The sequence below is a fragment of the Pavona decussata genome, unplaced genomic scaffold (genome assembly GCF_977016875.1).
Source record: "Pavona decussata unplaced genomic scaffold, jaPavDecu1.1 SCAFFOLD_48, whole genome shotgun sequence".
Lineage (NCBI taxonomy): Eukaryota > Metazoa > Cnidaria > Anthozoa > Scleractinia > Agariciidae > Pavona > Pavona decussata.
In genome coordinates this window covers 6,512,977-6,524,410 of record NW_028145470.1, presented here as the reverse complement: position 1 = coordinate 6,524,410, position 11,434 = coordinate 6,512,977, and the positions used below count along the sequence as shown (strand labels likewise).

Genomic DNA, 11,434 nt, shown 5'->3' with positions numbered 1-11,434 from the left:
CCCCAATGCCCCCCTCCCTTCTCCTCACAGTACTGTTCTAAGGTCATAACAATGTATTGTTCGAAATGTACTATGTTTCCTTGCACTTTATCCAAAGATTTTAATCTCGAGTCAATTGTGTTAACTTTTACTTGTGGCCAGTTGATACACCAGCATAACTGGATGCCTGATTATCCTGAAAATACTGTATACAAACAGTTTCAGCGCTAAACGACATTACCCAACATGTTACGGAAGTTCGCAGCATGCACTGAACATGTGAGTTACTCTCGTGGAGTTATTTGATTGGATGAACGTGCTCATAAAATAGAGGACGAGAAAAAGCTTGCTTCTGAAACATAATAACGCTTTTGGAGCTGAGTCTTCGGGATCAGACTATTTAATGTTATTTTACTGATAACAACTGGTTACAACACGCGATGAAATACTTGTTCCCAATCGTTTTGTTCGCTGTTTTCGTAGCGGCATTCGCTAACTCTACCGTGAAACCCACAAAAAGTGACAACGTCGGAAAGAGGGCTCAGTGTATAGTGAATAATTACTTTTACGCCGGACCAAACACCAAGAAGATCGAAAAACAGCTGGCCGAAATGAGAGAAGAAATCAGAGCACTGAAGAGAAACCAAACTGGCGGCTCAGACGGAAAAGGTTTGTAAAAGGATTTGCAAAACACAAAATTTAGCTGTAAATTACCAACTTTTTCACTCCCTATATTCTCGCTAAGAATGAAACCAACTGATAAATGCGCGCGCTGAGATTTTTCGTTTTCAAATCGTTCCAAGATTATTGCAGTGATCTTTCTCTATTCAAATGAGTCGTTTTACAATTAGGATTTGTTATAGCGTTGGGGATCAAAATACTTTCACCTTCAGTTAGCTAGTTAATCAAAATGAGTCCTCCTAATGTGTTGGCATCTTGAAATTAAAATTTTATGACGTGAAATCAATTCATTTTTTATGATGGATATTCGTGTGTTTTCAAACGACATTCTTGGTGAACTAAACGTCATCTGGAGCGAAATTTGATCACATTAATTGTATCAATTTCAGTTTACAAGAACTGCGCCGAAATTCATAAGTTCAGTAAACAGATCAGTGGAGTGTACAAAATCGATCCTGATGATTCGAAGTTTTCTGTGATCACAAAACAGCCGGTGGAGGTTGGACGGTGTTTCAGAAGAGACAGGATGGCTCTCTAGATTTCTTTCGCGCTTGGGATGCCTACAAACGGGGCTTCGGTAATCTGAACGGCGAGTTTTGGCTCGGACTCGACAAGCTTCACCGCCTAACTGTTAGTAGCGGGAAAAAGCTTCGCGTCGACTTGGAAGATCTTCCTGGTAACACAGCATTTGCAGAATACAGTTCATTTGCTGTGACAAGCGAGAGGGCCAAATACCAGCTGAGCTTGGGTAGTTACTCAGGTAAACTTAAAAGGGATTCGATCAGACTGAATTTTTGTGATGCAGGAAAGAAATGAGAAAGTGTTAACAATTTTATTCAGTTGACAGTTAGAGTTGTTAGTTGGCTGTTTTGTGCCTATAAATTGATTGTTAACCTGAAATTTTAATCTCGATTTGAAAATGTAAACTTTTCTCGCTTCTTATAACCTCGAAGAGATATACTGATGAGCCCTCATATTCCTTCTTAATAATTTAATAGTTCAGGAGTGCAACAGGTTGTTGATATAGTTCATACATGAATTATCGTTACTTTAACTATGAAAATGCTCGGACTTACAATCTCAAATATGGTATCAAAAGCTCTGCTTCAGCCTGTTTCGGTAGCGATTTGTTAATGCTTAATCCTTTCACGGAGGTAAAATTTTGCACGCTATTTGTTTTCGTTTCTAAGGTACTGCTGGTGATTCTTTCGATCATCATCGTGGTTCAGCGTTTACCACCAAGGACAGAGATAATGACAGTAACTCGGGCAACTGTGCCTTGAGTTATAAAGGAGGTTGGTGGTACAACAGTTGCCATTATTCCAACCTGAATGGTCTGTACCTCCACGGGAAGATCGATGGCACTGGAATGTCGTGGTACCGTTGGAAAGGCAACCACTACTCTGTGAAAAGGTCAGAGATGAAGATACGGCCAAAGGACTTTTAGAATTCTGTGCTGTATACTCAGTTTATTTACCCTGAAGTGTAACAAGTGAACGAGAGAATTAAAGGCTTGCATGAGTATAAGGGAGTTTCTGATGTGGTTAAAGTTTCATTTGAATACCGTAAAATTCCGAAATTAACGATCCCAAAAAGCAACATCAAAAAATCATGGCCCCTAATAAATCTCAAAAGTAGCCCCCCCCCCCCCCCCACATTCATTTTCATATAACCCCCCTGGTTACTCCTGATATTATGGACTGGTGGGACAGTCACACGTCAATTGGAACGGAAACTGATCAACGATAAAAATCTCTAAAAAAAATAACCATATTTTTTGCATTCAAAAACGAATTCTTGTTTCAAATTAATCAGCTTACGTTACCAGTTTCACTTTCTCAACATTATTACCTGTTAGGAGACTAAAAACATGTTTTGTTACGTGGGATGCCCTGAGGGGCATACCGTGTCTAAAAACGGGCTCGGTATCTTTTTTTTCATGGTAGCCACAAATCTGCACATTAATTTATTCATTAAACTCTGCCCCCTCCTATTAGGGATGTATTGTTCTGATTGTCTTCAACAAAAGCAGGCCAATAAAAATCCATTCTTGTCGCCTATATCGCGAGGGAGGGGACCCACTCACCCCTACTTGTGTGACGTCAAAGCATGATTTGATTTAGTCATTAAAACTGGATTAAATTGTGGCGCCATAATGTTAACATGTTGTGGACTCAAGTGTGCCTTTTTCAAACGAAAAATTAACCGTTTTGAAGCGGTAAATCGAAAGGATAACTTCTAAGAAGCACTCGACATCTAAAACGGTGGAAATTGGAAAGTTCCTGGCGCTTTGTTACACGGAATGCCCGCAGGGCAGGCCGTGTTTAGGTTTGGGTCGGGTATCTTTTGTTTTTCTTCATTGTAGCCACAAATGTGCACATTAATTTATGCATTAAAATATGTCCTCCCCTAGTGGGGATGTATTGTTCTGATTGTGTTCAACAGGAGCGGCCCAATCAAAATCTATTATTTAAGCACATATCACTAGAGAGAGGACCCACTCATTCCTTCCTGTGTGACGTCAAAGCATTATTTGATTTATTCATTAAACCTAGATTAAATTCTGCCCTCTCCCAGAAAGGATTTATTGTTCTGATTGTCTTGAACAAAAAAGGCCCAATCAAATTCCATTATCGGCGCGTATATCACGAGGGAGGGGACCCACTTATCTCTACCTGTGTGACGTCAAAGCAAATCATCATTTGGAAAAGTTGTTTTTTGTTCAATGGCGGCCACATGTCTGAATTTAAGACTCTGATCTGCCGTTTTCGAAAAGAAAACAAACCTTTTTCAAGCGGTAAATCGAAATAATAACTTCTAAGTAGTACAGTCGAACCTGTATATAACGGCCACCCTCGGGACTTGAGGAACTGGCCGCTTAATACTGGTAACCGCTTAATACAGGATCGCTAAAAATACTCACTTGGCGTGGTCTAATGTCAATTTTGATGGCGTATCATACAAAAATATTTCATGCAAGGAAACAATAGGACAATCAACACTCTCTCAAGCGATCAATACTTTAAGCAAAGTCGTTAACGGTCGACACTGCCAGCGACAATTCCTGTTATCCATGGTACTGCACAAACGCCCGTAGTTGTTCTGCATGTTCTATAGCATCTGACAGTGATCTTTGAAGGCGATTCATTCTCCATCACATGGCTGAGGAACAAGCTAATTAAAGAGAAATTTCTAGCTAAAGAGTGAAGCATATTCAAAACAAACTTGTTTTACCGTTTGTGATATGGTACTATACTTCAGCACATTGCGGACATCTGAAAAGTGCTAACGATACTAAACGGCCGAGTATCAGCTTACAGTAGCTTTGTACATGTCGCATTTTAAGCACAATAAAATACCGCATTAAAATAACATATGGCTTAGTTCCCACTGAAGGGTGGCCGCTTAATATAGGTAAAAATAACAAAGAAAGACAAACATAGGACTGCTACAGGGTGGCCACGGCCGCTTAATAGAGGTGGCCGCCTAATACAGGTAACAAATACAGCCTTTGTATGAGCGAAAAAATCGGGACTTTGAAAACTGGCCGTTTAATCGAGGGTGGCCGCTTAATACAGGGCCGTTATATACAGGTTCGACTGTACTTGACAGTTGAAACGGTGGAAATTGGGAGAGTTCACAGCGAAGAAACTACGCTTTTACAAACAGATTGGATAATTTAAAGCGAAAGAAGCCGGACCAGTTCAGCGGGGTCATGACGTTATTGCAGAGTTATTCCCGGTATGATTCCCAGTAACACAATGATAAAATATCGCGTAGTCTCTCTGAATAAAACCATTCAACTATTTTAATTGCGAAGGGAGGATAGTTTTAAATATCTGCAAAACATATCATGGGGAATAAATGGGGCTACATTAAGTATTTCGTGTAATGCCGATTAAGGGCATCTTGCTTGACAGTTCTAAAACCACGACGGCACTGAAAAGAGGTCATTGATACGCTTACGTTATTGTAATGGAATTTCCAAAATTTCTGGTACAACAATAACGTATGCGTAACACAAGGGAAACAACGTAACGCGATCTTCGTGACTCAAACTATTCCATTAGCAACGATGGTTTAATAAATCTGCGAAGCATACGGTTGGAATAAATGAATCAGCCCAGCATCTCGCGTAAATGCCTGTATAGGCATCTTGTTTCAAGTTAAAACTCCTGGCAACAGTCATCAAAATGTCTTCAGTAGATATAATGTTCAGTTTGACTATGCTTTCAATAAACTCCTTGGGTAATGCACCAATCAAATCGAAACTTCAACATCCCCCCCGGGCAAACCCCGGGCATTTGACTATTTTCTGTGCCCGGGAGTGGGGAATTTGAAGGGTAAGGCCTTCCCGGGGGTGGGGAATTTGACCTTGCCTGGGTGGGGTGGGGAAAATTGAACCGGAAGTGTCAGGTATCAAATCGCTTTTTTGGGGGGCGCCGAAGTCGCTAACTGCTATAAACACGTGTTTGGACGAGATGGAAGAGTTAAAAGGAAGAGATACAGCAATACAAAAAAAGCTTACGAAAAAAGGTCTTCAAAAGGGAGAGTGCTTAAATATTAATTATTTTTATAGATTGTTTATATATACGATGTATATTTTTTATACAATGAGTCAAGCTGCAGCTTTGTCCCGCAGTGAATAGTGAAAGAAATAAACACTGTCGAATGAAAAACCGATTTGGCTTAAATTGCAGAATATCCTGCCACTCGAACAATATTCTACGTAGCCGGCTAACTAATTTTAATTAGTATTAAAATACTAGTTCTTTTTAAAAACGATGGAGTTTTTTATGCAATGAGTCAAGCTGCGCCTTTCTCCCGCATTTGTGGCTGCAGAGGTTTTTGGAACAGCAGTGAACAGTTAAAGAAAAAAAACATTGTCGAATGAAGAACCTCCGCTTTGGCTTAAACTGCAGAATACCCTGCCACTCGAACAGTCTACGTAGCCGGCTAACTCATTTTAAATATGTTATTACGTATTTCTCGTTAAACAAGCTTTGCCGTGTTTCGGAGTTAGAACAGCTTACACTTGCTGATTGACATTGTCTGACTTAATAAATTCAATTTCCAATCATTAGTTTCAATGTTAAAGTTGTGGTTTTTGTAGTAACTCATGACAGAAGCCGACAACGATTGTTCTTTAGGAGGAGCATTTGACAGACAAATCCGACGATAAGGTAGGGCATTTGAACACCATTTTGGCCCGAGGGGGCGGGAATTTGAACGATCCAATCTTCAAAAGTTCAAATGCCCGGGGTTTGCCCGGGGGGGGGGGGGGATGTTGAAGTTTCGAGTTGATCGGCGCATAATAACGGAATTTTAATATATCTGTCTTGTTTCCTGTTTTGTTTTGGTCAGCTTTGTTATTTTACGCTTTCCTACGTTAACTGACAAATATCAAATCCAAGTTAAAAGTCTTCGTTTTAAAGATGTGGGTGAATTGTTGACGCACTGTAGCATTTCAATGTAACTGCTGGAGGTTTTTTCTCTGTGCTGTTGTTTACAATGCTGTTCAGTGAAGATGGTTAACACTTTTAGTCTGTGAATGAAATCCTCAAGTGTGACCATTCAAATGAAAGCTACATTGAGCAGTACTTTCCTGTGGTGTTGTTTATTATGCTGTTCAAGACGTTTCTAAAGTTTCTGTCTGTGAATGAAATACTGAATCAGTATCAAGACAATGCAACGCGAGAGCGATGCAAGCGAATTTCGAGTTATTTTGAAGCCCATTATCACACGTTTTTCACGAATTTTACAAAAAAAAAAAAGCTGTTTCGATAACGAAAAACAAGTCAACAAATATACTGTATACATATTGCAGTTTGTATAACATTAAAACCAAAACTGGAACTTTCTGTTCAGACAGATTACCAGAAGCCCTCATAGAACATTTCCGAGAAAGTTCAGTGCATATTTGAGAAAACAAGAAAATGTCGAAAATGACATAAATGCCCACTGCCGGCCCTATAGACGCCTTTGCGAACTAAACTCGATGTAATTCGTTCGTCAAAAAAAGCTAAAAAGTGAAAGCTCTTTCCATGCTTTCACGCTTTCCCTACTTTTTCACATTTAATTTCCTTCCCCCAGTTCTCCGACGATTGCTGGCGGAGAGCACCGAAGGTGAGCGAACCGCTGATAAGCTGTTTTGCCAATTGGATGATGTCTCGCGTAATACACCTTGTAAGAGTAACAAATGAAAAAAATAAAGAAAGAAAAAACTTCAAGCTGGACAATAAAAAGGTTCGACAACAGCGGAATCGCTCAAAATTTCCCAAACGGTCCGAAGTATTCAATTCACGAGTAGAAACTAGAAAACTGCGGGAAAACCTTAATGATTATGATGCCATGTGATCTGTTTTTCTCGCGCTTCCCGCGGCAGTCGCTTCCCGTTCTGAAGATTGCCATTATGGCGGAGAGGACTTGGGTACGAATTAAGCATGCGCAAACATGGGCATTCCTGACAGGCTTTTCGTATTTTCAGCGCCCGTTTCAACGATTCTTTGTCTTGTGAAACTCTCGTCGATTGAGAGGAGAATAGCTCTTTACCTCATGGTCTCAAAATAACTGTATATAATTTCTTTCCATGGTCAGTTCGTATCGGCTCACAAACTTTTTCTGCAGTAATCAAGCCTTACCGAGTCAAGGTTTGCCGGTCATGTCGTGTGGTTCAATGGTTGTTGGTTGTACGTAGTACATAGGTAAGTGAAGCTATTTTAATTTAGAAGGTAGGCAGTGACTTGCTCTATATATCTCAGAAACGTTTGCCAGGTAATTTTAACATCTTTGCTTGATTTAAAGTGTACCGCACACCGCTGAAGCTTGTGGTGCAATACTTGACATCATTTCGCGTTTGTTTAAATTCTATAAAATTCTGGTTAATCTGTGATCAGCAAACAGGGAACTCAGCTGGCTTACTGCTTAATTTAGAAGGTAGGCAGTGTCTTGCTGTATATATCTCTGAAACGTTTTCCAGGTAATTTTTACATTCTTTCCTGATTTAAAGTGCACCGCACACCCCCTCGAACTTGTGTTGCAATACAAGACATTTCGCTTTTGCTTTAAATTTTAGGAAATTCTGGTTAACCTGATAGCAAACAGGGAACTTAGCTGTCTTTTGACTTACTGCTTAAGCTAATTTTGTATCCCAGTTGCTTGTAATACAATGTGCTATTAACAGTTTCCAAAAGGATGATTAGCGCATACTTGTAGACTTAATACTGATCCTAACAGCCTGTCTATAAAGTAGAGTGAGAAAAATGTTCGTGGTAGCATGGCAATTTTCTGTCAAGAATTTTGTTCTTTTTTTAGTTCGAATCTCAAAGGAAAGCTTCATTAATACAAAACAAGCACTGAAGAAAAAGACCTGCAATAAAATCTTTTCTTGTTGTATTGACGGCACCAAATCAGACTGTTTGGCATGGCTTAAACGGCTGTCTTTTCTGGAAAGTATCGCACTTGCCTGCTATTGAGCTGAAGATAAACCTTGGTGAGTAGGCTGGTATCGATACGGTCAAAACTGCGAACTATCTCTACTAGTGATGAAAATCTATTCTAGAGGTATATTGTGTTGTGATTAAAACATTTTAAAATACGCTGTAAGAACGATGTTACCCGTCAAGGTGCGTTTGCTTTTAAAATACAAGGTCTCTGTTTTCTTGTCAGTTGAGGGAAGTATTGTTTTACCACAATATATATATATATAATTAAAAGTAACAAACGGCAAGGCCCGTATACTAAGACACGTGAACTAAGGCTATCGGAGTTATGCGTTACAGAATACCGTATAAAGTGTTGTAACAAACTATTTTTGGGCTATCCAAACGATTTTTGAGATGTGCAAAGGTGAGTGATACAACTTGGATGCTGTTGAACGGAGAAATGGCGGGTAAAAGCTTCGGAGAGCACTAAACTTGCTGCGTGACACTTGTTACAGAATGCCAAGGTACAGGGTCGTTGTGACCTCGTCCGTGGAGGCGAAGCAGAAATCAATCATTAACGAAACTAGAACTATTTAATTTGTTTACAAAATTCGTAGTCTTCACACGTACACTGTAGTAGTCTATGGTAACTCAGTGTAGCACGGTGGTACGGACGGTCGGGTAATTCAGTAGTTTGGTTATTTACAACGCACAGACATTCTTTTATATACTCAGAGAATATTAATTAAGTTCGGTAAGCCTTTCAACTAAAATTAGTTTTACTACAGAGTAAGTAACTAACTTTGCAAGGTTACTAAAGTAAAGGTGCTCTTTCCAGTGCTGGTATCAGTTTTTCATTTAGTTCAATTTTAACTCATTCAAATCTGTTGCCGCCATTTTGGAGAAGGGTCTATTGTATAGAGAATCGGCAAACAAGAAATAATAAAATCAAGTCAAGTTCACAGTTCCATAAAAGACCAACTTTCAACTGAATTCCGTTCCAATTTGGGGGAGGGGTGGTGGAAGGGAAAGAGGTTTGGGAGGGATCACGTTTTACGAATAGCAATTATTCACAAAAAACCCCAGTTTGCATGTTTATGGTTCAGGTTTCAACGTCAAGTGTCAAGACGTAAGCGAATTACGGCAGAGTTTTTTTGCTATTTTGAAAACTATAAAGCCACATTGTAACGTAAAATTTCAAAACTGAATGCAAGGCTGGCACTACGGCAAAGGGCAGATTTATTAGTGGCCAATATTTCGACTAATAGAATTAGTCTTTAGGGCCAGAGCTATACTGAAGGAAAATATAATAACGGCTCCTTAAATTAAAGTTTGAAAAATACATGGAAAAACATGATTGGCTAACACATGATATGATGACAGCGTACTTGTAAATATGAGATAACAAAAATATAGAAGTGTATAATCAAGGTTCAGCGTTCGTTTTTCCTGTTAATGCCTTCTGGAGATAACGTTTTCCCTCTATGAATTAGAAAAGCCTCGCGTGCCTTACGGCGGGAGGCATTGATGGTGGGTTGTAGTTCGAGAGGGATAAGTTGCATGTCTGCAGAAGAGTGACCTGGTAAGTTGAAGTGTGTAGGGACTGCTGCTGTGGAGATGGCGTGATGCGGGTTATTTGTCGCTTGTCTGTGTTCTGTGAACCTTTCACGGATCGTGCGTTTGGTTTCCCCTATATACTGTTTTTTACATTTTTTACATTCAATCATATATGTAAGGTTAGTAGAATTACAGGTTATATGTTGTTTTATTTGTCTTGTTTCGCCGGTGTTGCTAAAAGTGTACGAAGTTCTTGCATTGTCAATGTAAGGGCAAGTGAGACATCCATGAGTGGAGTTGCAGCGGAAAGTGCCAGAGGTGAGCTTGGGTGTTGTGTTAGTGTTCTTTAGTTTTGCTCGAACCAAAAGGTCGCGAAGGTTTGGTGAACGACGGTAAGCGATGAATGGTTTATCTTTGAATATTTTTTGAAGGCGATCTGTGGAGTTGAGAATAGGTTGTTTCCTGTGAAGTATTTCTTGGATATTAGGTAGTGCTGGGTTATAAGTGACGGTGAAGGGGACTGGGATGTTGGATTTATCTTTATCATGATTATGTTCCTGTAATGTCTCACTTCTGAGTATTTGTTCTTTCACAAAACGGTCTTTATAGCCTCGTTTTGTTAAATATGAGAGCAATTCTGCTGATCGATGTTCGAAGAATTCGTCTTTGGAGCAAATCCGACGTAAACGGAGAGCTAGGCTGTAAGGGATGGCTTTTTTTGTATCATAAGGATGACTTGAGGAGTGGAGTAAATACTGGTGTTTGTCTGTAGGCTTGCAATAGAGATCGGTTTCGATTTTTCCATTTTCGAGTTGAATATTAACGTCCAGGAAAGGAATAGAAGTTGTAGATCGTTCACTAGTGAACTTAATAGTAGGGTGGATGTTGTTGAGGTATGTGATGAATTTGTCTAGTGCCAGCCTTGCATTCAGTTTTGTATTTTCACGTTCAAGTGACGCCTGACACGAGGTCTTTCACAAGAGAGATCCGGCAAAATTACCAGCAAGTTTAATTCCTGCGTTGTGTGGACCTCTGCATTCAAAAGTCAAATTTCAGCTTTCCTTAAATATTTATCCCGATAAATGAAAAGTGTTCCTTAGTGTTTGTGTCTAATAAAGACAAATTTAAAGAAACAAAAGTTACCTCGATACTGTCCTCCGTGCTGCCGCCATCTTGTGAGTATCCCATGATACATAAGGTAAAAGGTAACCCTTAATCTTAAGCCCGGATTATGTACATACGGGGAACTCCAAACTGTAAACTGCTCGCCAACGTTTGCGGTTTGCAATTTAAGAGGAAGCCCTCATTCTTAAAGTCTCCATTTTATTCCTAGGGCCCTTCGACTACAACAGCAGTGCCATTCTCCAACCCGCTGGGGGAGGATTGGTTACTCCAGGGGAGTTGCTGTTTGAAAACTGCTAAATGCTCCGAAGGGGACATATAAGCTGTTGCTCCACTGTACAAAAGACCATTTTCGAGTTGCTTTTGAACCCCATTATGAACGGCGAGGCCTCATGCATAGTTTTTGCTATGTATGAAAACTAGTTTTCAATCACATGTGAACAAAACTAATTCTCACGTGAAAAGCTTTGCTCCTTGCCTCGCTTTCGTAACGAGGTTAAAAGCAACTCGGAAGTGGCTTCATGAAAATCTCTTCATTCGTTTCTGGCGTAAACATACTACCTAAAAATGAGTCAGACGAAAATGAGGCACAGAAATATCTTCTCAGTCTTGAACTAATTAATTTCTAAGTACTGTTCTCATTTATGGCATCTTAGCCAGAGATATGACAA

The 11,434-nt window shown here is 39.7% G+C and overlaps 1 pseudogene across 1 annotated transcript; it reads left to right on the top strand.

Moving 5' to 3' along the window:
* The first annotated feature begins 327 nt into the window (after positions 1 to 327).
* On the top strand, positions 328 to 2,189 carry LOC146482037 (ryncolin-1-like; annotated as a pseudogene). The gene is made up of 3 exons (XR_014864403.1): positions 328 to 648; positions 1,050 to 1,420; positions 1,851 to 2,189. The product of XR_014864403.1 is annotated as a ryncolin-1-like (transcript).
* Positions 2,190 to 11,434: the final 9,245 nt, after the last annotated feature.